We start from the raw sequence: 12,787 nt of genomic DNA, 5'->3' as shown, positions 1-12,787 counted from the left end.
AACAAGTAAAGAAGACTTCTTGACACACCTCTCCACAAGCTTTTACAATGATAGATTGCAGTGAGCTTCCAAGAGCATGAATGAGCCCTTTGGGTCAAGATAATCAATAGAACGAGTAGATGAATTTTAGTCCTTCAATTTACAGGATTGGAAGTCCAAAAACAGTCTGTATTCAGCTCTTAAAAGACTCAAGAGAGTGGATTTAATGTTTCTCTTGACATGGGAGATAAAACTCAGCATACACAAGTCAGGCCTAGACCTTCGTCATGACTCATAATCGAGCTCTTCTTTGTATGGGCTGCTGCCCTTTAAATATATAGTTTGGATAGCCACAAAAATTGTTCTTTCTTTGATAAAAGTGCTACTTACTTGGCAAGAGATGAAGGTTCTACCACTCCTTTACTCCCAAGCTTGAGTTGCATGGCAAAGCTTCACTTTGAGTAGCACTTGTGTGATTCAAATCTTGTAGATCTCTTCTCCCAGCCTACAACCTTATTCAGCACCGAAAATTGTGCTGGCTTTCTTGCTCACGACTTCACTTCCTCTTGCCAAAGCTTTGTTTCATGCAAGTCATATAAGGCATATTCAATGTCATATGCTCACTATCATAGTATACTTTATGGACTTAAGTGATTCCTCCCTCTAATGAACTTGTGAGACATGTTATTAGAATAACTTCATCACTGACATATGTAATCAAGGCCTCATCCAAGCCATATGATTCTCCATGGTCACATATACCATGTCATTTGTAGCATGTTTTGCAAAACTTGTAGCAACTTCATGTAAGCAATACAAGGGTGGTTAAGAGTAAGTATCCAAAATCAATCATCTTGTCAAGGTCCCATGATAAATTTATTGTATTTTAAGGCAGAGAGTCCCCACCTTTATTACACCATGTCATATGCTGGTGGACTTAAGTTTTTATGATTTATTGCATTAGGCAAGTCTCTTTATAGTATGTCTCGATTACAAGTGACTAAATAGTATATGTACATGTTTAAAGTTTTATGTTTTAGACCTTGGGCAAAGAATCTTATGACAATGTTGCGCATTAAAAGTGCAAAATTTAAAATTTCTTTTACTTATCTTGGCCTCTTTCCTAGGAACCTGTGCATCGAGTGACACATCAATAGTACATCAAATAACATCTATAGGTTGCGCTTCGTCTTGATTGACAGTGGATTGTTGAAGTGTAGCCAATTGTGTCTGCAAGTTTTGATGTGCCCTTCACTTCTCTTGAAGCTGCATCATGATTAGATCCAATTTCTGCTCCATAGTCGGCTCTGGCAAATCGCCTTTGCCCATAAAATCATTCATATTATGATCCGATATCTTGGATTTGATTGAAGATCTGTTGCTCATCTTCTAGTCATGTGTGAAGAAGATCACCATGAGCTTGCTTTGTTTATTAGTATGGCTTTGCTTTTACGATCTTTCTTTTCTTGGGTATGGCAATTGAAAACGATCTTCTTCAAAGCAAAATAGTCTTCTGCATAGATTGCACATTGTTGAGATATTTGCAATCACACCTATTGTAGCCTCTTTGTATGAGGAAATTTTGGGCTTAGGACATGCAGGCAGACCGAATCCCCTATGCACAGAAGGGAAAACTGCTACCATCCAACAACTATAAAGCATTGTACTTGACTACCACTTTTTACACATATGATGAATGCAACATCATGATGCTTTCTCTTTTCAGTTAGTTTCTTGTCATTGTCAATCTATACACAAGATTGTGTTTATGAGTCCAAGCTTCAATCTTGGAACCTAATTCACTTGTGTAAGAGTCAAGTCCAGTGTCTCTATCATCATGAGTTCATTCTTCTTCTTCCATCCACCATAGCTCCTTGCCATACTCTAGATCCATGAATTCTAACATGGTATTAGAGCCCAGTCAAGCATGGCACTACCTCTTTAGCCTCTCTTGGTTCCTCTCAACCTCAGTCTAGCTCACTGTTAGCCCATGACTTCATTTTCAACTTCTTTTTCATCTTGCACTACTTGGCAGCCATAGCCAGCCTGCACCCACCTGTCTTGGAGCTTCTTGATCTCCTTCTACAAGCTATATTTCCTCATGCTTTCTTCTACAAAAATATTCCCTAACTTAGGGCACCTGTGCCTATTACCATAGACCCCAACATTGGTGTGCCTTGAGCCTAGCATTGTGTAATTCGTTAGTTTGCTGCCTGTTTTGCATCATCTTTGCGTCATACAGTCTGCACCATACATAAAGTACATGATGTTGATGCTGATCATGGGGCATTCAAAGCCTAACCTATGAGCTATCTCTCAACAAATATAAGCTCAATTAGCTATCGGATCGAGCTGCTGTTGTCTTTTTTATCAAATGGGCTTGAAACCCTAACACAATCCTCCATAGGCTTTGAACTCAAGCTCATTAAAAACTCATCATTGCTAAGAAGGATTGGGAGAGCAGACACATAGTAAAGTAATGTATTGGCTATTTATGAGTGTCATTCATTTTCTCTCTCCTATCACTTGGATTAAGACATTGCCACTCTGATTCACTGACTTACTCAGTGATAAACATCAAGTTGAAGGACAAGAGAAGCATCAAGAATCAAGTCAAACTCAAGCAACATTAAATTTCAAACTAGTATCTTTTGATACTACACTGCCATTGCTTGTATCTTTTGATACATACAAAGACCAACTCATTGTTGGTTATTCTCAGTTTGTGGGTATTGATTCTTGGTCATGTCAATGACAAGCAAGAAGAAATCTATGTGGATACGCTTCATGAAGAGTAGCATGACTCATGTTGCTTATCAAGACTATATGGAAGACTTGTCTAATATTCTACCTACAGGAAGACATGGAGCTGCCTATATCCAAATGCCATCAATGTATCCATTTGAAGATCTTGAAGACATGAAATAACAAAAGTTTGAAGTCATGTCCGTTGCCTCAAAGATAATGATATCTTTGCTTGAGGGGGACATGAAGACTAATGCAAGCAAAGAAGACCAAGAAAAACAGGACCATGAAGAAAAGGACCAAAAGAATAATGCAAGCAAAGCGGTGGAGAAGAAGAAGATCAACCATGAAGACACTGAAGTTGTAAGCAAAGTGAAGAACAAGTACATGATCAAAAAGAGCAAGCTGAACTACATCGACAAGAAGACCTACAATAAATTGAAGATCTATGCAAAAATAAATGCTAAAAATTGCAAGGGCCTGACGGTCCTTGATCCAAATTTTTATTGCTTTTTTAAAGCATGAAAGATGATTTTTGACTCTGATAAGTGCTTAAAAATAGCCAAAAAATCTAAATTTTAGGGAAAAAATAGACTTCGTCGAAGTCAACAACTGCAATTAGTACGATTTTAAGTGATAAGGCCCAAAAGTTCTTAAAAGACCCACTGGACAACAGTTGATGAAATTTCATAATTTTTCGGCATGTGAGACGAGACCCTGGGAGATGCTCAACAGTAGGGGACTCCGAGTCGGATGCCTAGGAATTTTCAGAAAGTGATTCAGATGCTGGACAAGGAAACGAAAGTGCCTGGGAGGCCAAGGACCACAAAGGCCAAGTGTAAAAGGACTTGGTGGGAAGGGGAGTGACCCTTGGGGTCTCCCAACCCCCTAAAATTTGACGAACGGGGGGGGGGGGGGGGGGGGGACTTTTTTGGATGGCGTGAGGAAAAATGGCGACGTTTTTGACAGAGCGCCAATTTTTTTTAATGGAGGGAGCCATGGAGCTTCAACACAACCCCCAAAAATGATTACATCCTTGACCTTGTGCTTCTCCATGCTCTCCATTACCAATCTTCATGCGAGCAATGGTTGCCCAAATGTGAAGATACAGTTTCAATCTTTCTCTCTCCTGCCTCTCTCTCCCCTTAAGAGGCAGTTCATGCCCATGAAGAAGATTGAAGACCGCTTGAGTGAAAATTGGTAGGCATGCTATTTATTATTTGTTCTATGCTTGCATGATGAAAAAATCAGAAAACATAAAGTCAAAATGCTAGAAATAATTTTTAGAAACTCGTAAAACACAGTTTTTATGAGAAAAATGGAGTTTCTGGTGTTTTCAGGTGGAAAAAATCAATATACATGGGATAAAATGCTAATAAAATCTATATTTCTGTTGTTCTAAGAATCAAGAGCCACAACTCTAGAAATATATAAATTTTCTAATTGAAAAATAGAGGAAAATAAGAGGAAAAATAGGAATATGGCTTTAAAAAATATGAAAAAAATATAATAAGTGGTTGTGGATGTATGGTGGGGCAAAGCATGAGGTTTGGCCTCAGTTTTCCCTATCTTTTTGTTACAGTGTGTGATTTATTGCTCTTTATACACTAAATCATGACAAAACAACCTATATATACCTATGCAACGAAACAAAACTTAAACGGTGAGGGGGAGTAGGATTTTGTGCAATAGTTTGAGGGTTGAAATAATACAAATTCTGATTGGTTTTTTATACATAGCATTTAGGAAACGGCCTATTTGGAAATTAGGGATATAGTAGTACAAGGTTCGCCTTGGTGCTAGATTCTTGCAACGAAGCATACACGGATTAGTTGGAAATCATGGAAAGACTGTTTGGGTACTAGCATATAGGCTGATTTCGAAACATAACTGTTTGTGCACGATGAGACATCCACTATTGTATTAATCATACATGTGGTATCAACTCTTGAAAATGCATAGCAATTGTTTGAATTATAGTTGACCCACGCTTGAGAGGGTGAGATTCCCCTTGCCATAGGTTAGCCGTTCATTTCTTAGGGGAGATTATTGGTAAGAAACATGGTATCTCCTGGATCTCATTGACAAAGAGAGGAGTCTTGTGTGAATGTGTTTATATGTAAAAGCAGTGCATCAAGGGGCCAATCCCCAAGATATAGGAGAGCTGCAGTGGGGTCATGGCAATCAATCGATGGGGTGCCTCCTATGTTTATGATACGTGGGACTTATTGCCAATGTGTGGGATACCCCTTTGAGGGGTTTTGGGAAGGTGCCATTGGAATCTTATTCAACTACAAACGCAATATTAGATGTATCTAGTGTGCATTTAGTTATTACAGATGCTCCTAGCCCGCGAGACCGGGTGGTGGTGGAGTTGTCTATTGTGTGCATGAGGTCCAGCTAGTGTCATAGCCAGTGCCAGCCCATTTTTTGTCCCATCATAGTCTTGTATTGCTTAACCCAAAATGTTTTTATCATAAGCTTGTAAACTCCTCATGTAGCCATGTACTATAGCCTCTGTACACTTTGTGAGGCCCTAGTTATAGCCTCTGGATGTCCATCATGTTTGTGGTACCCACACTTAGCCTTTTCTGCAACAGCCTTTGGTGTTTTGCCATGTTTGTGGTGTGCCCACACTTTGTAGGTGTTGCTCTCACTAAATTTATCCTCTACACACTTTGTACTTTTTGATTGTGATTGAGGAGGGGTGTTGAGATATTTGCAATCACACCTATTGTAGCTCTTTATATGAGGCAGTTCTGGGCTTAGGACATGCATGTAGACTGAATCCCATATGCACAGAAAGGAAAAACTGCTACCATCCAACAACAATAAAGCATTGTACTTGACTACCACTTTTTACATGTTGAGATGACAAGCTCAACACATGCGGACATTGATGATGGACCGCTTGGTTAGATGGGTCCACACGTCTACATTTAGCACGTCGGTGGTTGTTATGACTCTCACATGGCCACTGACTCATTACTTATTATATTCAGGTTGTTACACCTATTTACAACTGGCATAGTTATAGCGCCAGTTGACTAGTGTAGTCGGTTATGCATTGTTTAACTTAGTAGGCCACTTTCCTTTATGTTGTATCTTATCTATACTTTGTGTACATCAAAAAGTGTGTGGAAGAAGAAGAAAAAACTAGCAAGAAAATGTTTTGGCCTCCATCTCTCTTCTTGTCTCTTGAGTTAGATTCTCCTTGTGCATTCTGTGTGTGTTCGGTGCAGCATCTTGAGCAAGTCCCCCCACCACGCGATTCTTGACATGGTATCAGAGCCGCGCCAGTGAGAGAGGCTGATTTCAAAGGCTGAAGTGAAGGAGAAGAAGCAAGGTTTGATTAAGCAAGCCATGGGTAAGAAGCTCTCCCATCCTTCCACTCTCTCTCTTGGATAGTGCCTATGGAGGCACCGGAAGCAGGGCAGAGCAAAAATTTCAAATTGCAGTGAGATTTGGTGTGCGCAAAGAGCAATGTGTATTTTGCAGATTAGCCCTTTAGGGTAGTCCCGTAGTTATTTTGGGCATGTGAGGCCGTTTCAGGCCCCGTTTTAGAGCCGCAAGGTTGCGGACAGTAGTTCGAGATACCCTGCAATTTCAGTTGTGTCTGCCGTATACAGGTGCACATGTTACAGATTTCAGATCTGTAAGTTCAAAGGTGTTTATCAACGAATAAACACAAGGTTTATTTGCAAACTAGTTCAGGTTGCATGTATTGTTGAGCAGACAGTGAAAAAGGCTGTTTGGTGTATTGCTGTGCACTACAGGTCGAGGGTTGCAGAAGATTTGCTTGCTATTTGGTATTAGTTTTGTGATAATGGCAGAGAATAGTGGAAACCCCATCATTGGGAAGCTCGACAAGAACAACTACCCTTCATGGAAGTTCCGTGTCACGAACTTCCTTATTGGAAAAGGCCTCTACGAGTTTGTTTTAGGTGAAGAAAAGGAGCCGGAGGTGAGTGCTCCTCCAACTGCAAAAGAGACAAAGGCACGGAAGGAATGGAATGCAAAAGACCAAAAGGTCATGTATCCGCAAACTGATTCCAGTAACGTGGAATTAGCTGAAAAGACACTCTCTCAAACTCCTCAAGTAGGGTTATTGCAGTTCGATGATACATACAAAGAATGTGATTCCGCACTGTGTATGTCCTATCTAGCTGATTCAGGATCAATTGGGAATCCCCTTTTACTAACAACCGCCGAATACCACGTTGTTTGGCAATATGCAGTCCCATAACCAAGGCTTTATACTCCGCCATATTGTTAGTGAATCCTACCCCGAGATAAACAGTTAACTTCATCGTAACTCTACGTCGGGGATCTCGGATTACTACTCTCACACTTCCTTTTTTATTAGGGCCCCTAGACGCTCCGTCAAAATATAATGTCTACGTCCACAATGGGTTTACACAGCCTGCCATCACGAACTCCTCTATTCGTAGCTATGATAGTCAAAGTTTAGCATGTTTAGAGGATGAACTGACGGCTCCATCCCACCTTCTTCATTGAACTCAATAGGGATACTTGTCAATAGTCATAAGCAGTGATGGCAGAAGACTTTGATCTCCCACACAAAGGTTCCGTCTTCTTGCTCAATCACATTGTATCCTTTGCTCCACCAGATGAGTTTCCCCTGATGGTATCTCTGCTCTAGATATGGGTGCTCCAAATAAGGAATTAACCACCCCATCAACCATCTTTAAGATCTTTTGCAGGTCTCAAATCATCCCCATCATGGACCTGCAATGCATTTTCCTGTATTAGCATACTTAGAAATAATAAGGTTTAATCTTATTAAGATTAACCTTATTTTTAAACTCTACTCCTTGTGCAGATCAGCTAGTAGAGCCGTAGACCTATTTTTCCCTATCCTAATAATCTTGTAGGGACCATCCCATCTAGGTTCCAGCTTCCCTGGAAACAACTCCCTATGTGCATCGTAATATAGAACTAATTGCCCTTTTTTAAAGGTATACTTCTTTGCTTTAAGGTCATGCAACTGCTTCATCCGACGTTTAGCCACCTCCTGGTGTAATAAGCTCTGCAATTTCAGTTCATCCAGGTGGGCTATGGTCATGAAACATTCAAAGAGTGAATCCTCATCTCCCAAAGAGTGGTTAATTGTAAACCGTATGGTTGGCAACTTGATTTCAAGGGGTAACACACACTCTTCCCCATAAACTAATTTAAATGGAGTATGGCTGGTAGCTCGCTTGAATGTTGTATTGTACGCCCATACTACCACATATAACTTCCTGTCCCAGTCTCGTTTCTTCTCAGAGATTATTTTAGACAGGATACCCACAAGTTGCTTATTAGTACTTTCTACTTGTCCATTTTCTTGCGGATTATAGGGGGTCGTTTTATTGTGCTTGATTTGCCAAGCTTCAGTCAAGATTTTGATCACTTTATTCAAAAAATGGGTTCCACGGTCCGACATTAGCTCCTTCGATGGACCAAAACGACATATAATCTGCTCTAAAAGGAAACTTGCAGTCTCTTTTGCATTGTCCTGCCTCGTCACCCGTGCTTCTGACCATTTTGTAAAATAATCAGTGGCTTCTATAATGTATCTCTTCTGAGTAGTAGACGATAGGGTGATAGGACCCACAAAGTCAATGCCCCGCTTCTCAAATGGAAGGATAGCCATGATAGGCGTAAGTGGCCATTTCCTATTCTCTCTGCTGTCATGTCTTTGACAGGTATCACATCTCTTAACGTACTCAAAGGAATCTTGGAAGATGGACGGCCACCAATATCCAGCTCTTAAATCTTTCTGTGCCGTCAACCATCCAGCAAAGTGCCCTCCACATGCACAGTCATGGCACTCTTCCAAAATGAAAGGAACCTCGTCATGCATCACACATCGGCGATATATATCATCAACACCCCGCCGATATCTCCTGTTGATAGATAATGCGTAATAGCAGCATACCAAGATGGGATAGAAGCTGTATCAATTTTAAACATTTCTTCAATATCACTTCCTCCAACCAAAGTCTCTTTCGGCTCCCTGAAATCCACAAGGCATTCCACAATACCCTACAACCTCGGTGGCTTACTCTTAATCTCATAATCGAACTCCTGCAAAGTGATTAACCACTTTGCCAAACGATCAGGCGGCTGTAGCTTGTTCATAAGCAATCTAAGCCCTTCCATCTTCGTATAGAATACTACCTTCTCATAGAGGAGGTAGTGCCTAAATTTCTTAGTCCCAAAGACCATCACAAGATACAACTTCTCCATGTAGGTGTAGTTAATTTCTGATATGCCCAATTTTCGACTAGCAAAAGCTATCGGATGATACCACTTTTCCTCCCTGATTTGGGCTAAACAGCACAGCTGATACTATGCATGGTGGCTCTGCTGAGAATATATAAAATACTTCACCTCTTTTAGGTGCTTTTAAAACTGGTGCTTTTACTAGCACCTGTTTCACATCCTTGAAAGCTACCTGACAAGGGTCGCTCCATTCAAATAGACAGCTAAAGGATAATAAGTTCGTTAATGGCAACGTTCTTTCTGCCAAGGCATTTATAAACCTCCAATAGTACCCTATCGATGATAGAAAGCTATTTACCTCTTTCGGAGTGCGTGGTGGACTCATAGCGACGATAACCTTGATCTTTTCAGGGTCAGTTGCTATCCCAACTGAACTGACCACATGGCCTAGCAATAGCCCATAAGGTACTCCAAAGACACACTTCCGTGGATTAAGAGCGATACAAAATTGTCTGCAGTGCTCAAAGCATTTTCTTAAGATAATCAACATCCTTTTCCTTACAGTGGCTGCCCCTAGGTCATTGATAAATACTTTCAACTCATCTGGGGAGATGTCACCAAAGGTCTTGTCTGTTGTTCATTGCCATGATCTAGGTGCATTGCACAAACAAAGGCCGTTACATGGTACGCAAAAGTACCAAAGACAGTAATAAAAGTTGTTTTCAACTTGTCCTCTTCTGCAATTGCCATCTAGTTGTATCCCGCAAAGCAATCCATAAACTAATTTATTTGATGCCAGGAGGCATATTACACGGTGGATTCCGTGCCACGGTGGATTCAGTGAGGTTTTACGGTGGATTCCGTAAGATTTTATTACTGGGGCTCATACACAAAGTGAATTCTTTGTGCGAGAAGTCGATGGGGACACCTATCCTTTTCGGGTGTTTTGTTAATTTTATGTGTACATGGGTGATTCCGCAAAATACATATTTAATTAATAAACATTTATGAGTTTAGAGTGCACACTCATGATAAATTAAGATTAGGATTGATTTCTAACCAATTTATTTATGTAGCTGAAGACTGCTAGGTATTCACTTTTGTCGGTTTAATTGTATTATTTAACTAACAATTGTGAATGCTTCAGTTGATGTGTAGAGATAGCAACGGTGGCAGTGGAAAGCATTGGAGGATAGCGTGTATTCAAGTTATCGTCAATATTTTGATGGGCGCATACCTTAGGCATGGCGCCTATATTTTGTGACACTTATTTATCAAGGCACTTGATATTTATTTATTATTTTTGTATGCACATGGGCGTACGATTTAGATATTTGTATTTGGACATTGTATTTGGGTACGCCTGACTTCTTGGATGCCCATTAGCTTTAATTCTCTATTTGGTACAAAAGCAAAATCAAAAGCTAAAGCGTGCTATTTTGTAATTTGGGCTATTATTTGAGCTTGAAGATGATTAATATATGAAATGCATGCTTTGTGGAGCACTCACACAAGGCATGGGGGGAGATTGCACCCAATTGGTCTCTTATTCATGTCGTGCAAGCTTCCTACATTGATTTGTGTGCAAAAAATAGAGTTCTTTTGTTCTTGGGGACCTTCTAATGCTCACTATGCGTGCTTACGGCGTCCGATCTGTGCACCAGTGGTATCAGAGCGAAGTTGAGATCGAGGGCTTCCAATCGCTTACCATCTTACGCGAAGGCGGCAATGATCGAGCTCTATAGTCAGTGTCATCGCGAACCGTCGATACAAGTGTGTTCATGGAGGTCAAGAACCCCCTTCTACACTCTCTGATTGTGAAGGACGTCCTGAGGAGGCGGAGGACCACGTGGATAACTTCTACATCAAGCCGTCTTCAAACAGAAACAGTAACCTCCATAGCTTAAAAGCTTAAAAGCTTTATTTTAAAAGTTTATTAAGCTTAGTAATAAGCTTTATGAGAAGCTTATAAAAGCTTCAACCACAAATTTGACGAATTGTGGCAGCGGCATGTACTCGTCAGAATCAGCGGTGCAAAAAACGGCCCCCCTCCTAAATCGTCGACAGTTCAGATTCAATTAAGCTTAGTTACTTAAGCTCCTAAATCCACTAAGTTCTCCAAGTCTTCTAATTCCTGCAAGTCACAAAGGTCAATCAAGTCATCTCCAACCATTCCCATAAAGGCTGTTCACACGCAGAAGTATAAAAACCGTTTATTACTCTTTGGAAGACCCTGTTCCTATTTGCAGACTTGTTGAACCAGTTTCAGCAAACGCAGAAGGTCATACGCAGGTCATACAAAGATTATACGCAACTTCTACGAAGACCATAAAAGCCAAACAAAAATATATAAGCCTTGTATGCCCGCCTTTGAGCTACGCTCATCCCACTAATCAGATTTCGAGAGTGTGAGGTCTTTTGGATTTTACAGGATGATGGAACAACACATGGATGATCTTAGCTAAAGGTGATTTACCCGAACCAACGATGGAACAAAAATTGGATTTGATTATGATGTAGCTTGATGAAGAACGAAGAGCCCGACAAGCTTTGCAAGTTCAATTGGCCAATCTACAACGATCTACCACTGACAAAGATGGACCGCAACCCGAAGATCTTATACAACGTACCATTAATGCGACACTTGAAGCCAAATCCATCCGCAAAGAAACAAAGATAAGTAAAAGAAACTTCAAATTTCGTACTTTCAATGGATCACAAGATGGAAAGATTGCACTTGCATTTATAAGTTAGTTTGATGATTACTTCCATGAAGAAACATATGTTGAGAAAGACAAAATTAAATGTGTCACTAACCATTTAGTCGATCGAGCATCTCTATGGTGGACTGTGATTCACAAGAGCATTGATTGTCCCACTACCTGGGAGAGTTTCCAAAAGAAGTTTTTGCAAAATTTCCTTCCTCCTCAATTCCCCATGAAAAAGCCATAAAGCAATGGGATCTTCTACAGCAAAGAGATCGTGAACCTATTTCCCAATACACTGAATGTTTTTGGAATGCCCTACCGCAACTACGCATGCTCGAAGATGTACCTGAAGCGACTCACAAACGCAAGTTTATGTCTGGCCTACTTGGACATTACTATGCTGAAGTCAATAGGTTCAAGCCAACAACCCTTGAAGATGCAATTTCCTTGGCTCATGACACTAAAGACAAGATTCCAGGAAGAGACAAGCATCCACAACAATTTCAAGTTAATGGTAACTATGGTTCCAAACAATTCAATTCAAATTTTAGAAGATTTAATCAAAGTCGTTTTCTTCCATCTTCATTCCGTAAGTCTTGGACACGACCACCTGCTTTGCCATCAAATACCAATCAAAACCCTAAGCCATCCTCAGAGCCAAATCCTAATATTCCTAGACTTCCTGCCATTACCAACAATGTATCTAAAGCCAAACCCATAGTTTGTTACAAATGCCATCAACCTGGACATCTATCAGGCCAATTGCCAAACCAAAAAGCCACCTGTCCATATCAATTATCTTGGCGCAATGGAAGAAGAAGAACGTGCGGAAATGCCTGATTTTACGGAAGATGATGATGACATTGGTACTACTTCAGATACTTTGCCAGGTATGCCAACTCCACATTCTTTGTTGATAATGAAATGTTTTGTGCGTGGTAAAGAAAAGATTATTTTACATGATGATGGTAGCACACATGATTTTATTTAGTGAAAGAATTGAATTTACAAACTATTTCTACATATTATTGCATTAAAGTTGCATTCCTAGGCACAAGATATAATGGAATATAAGAGGTGCATAATTTAGAAATTAAAATTGGAGAATATACTGAACGAAGGAA

This window comes from Lygodium microphyllum, chromosome 5 (assembly GCF_053477565.2).
Source record: "Lygodium microphyllum isolate KBCC chromosome 5, Lygodium_microphyllum_v1.1.10, whole genome shotgun sequence".
Taxonomy (NCBI): Eukaryota; Viridiplantae; Streptophyta; class Polypodiopsida; order Schizaeales; family Lygodiaceae; genus Lygodium; species Lygodium microphyllum.
This window is presented reverse-complemented; position numbering follows the sequence as displayed.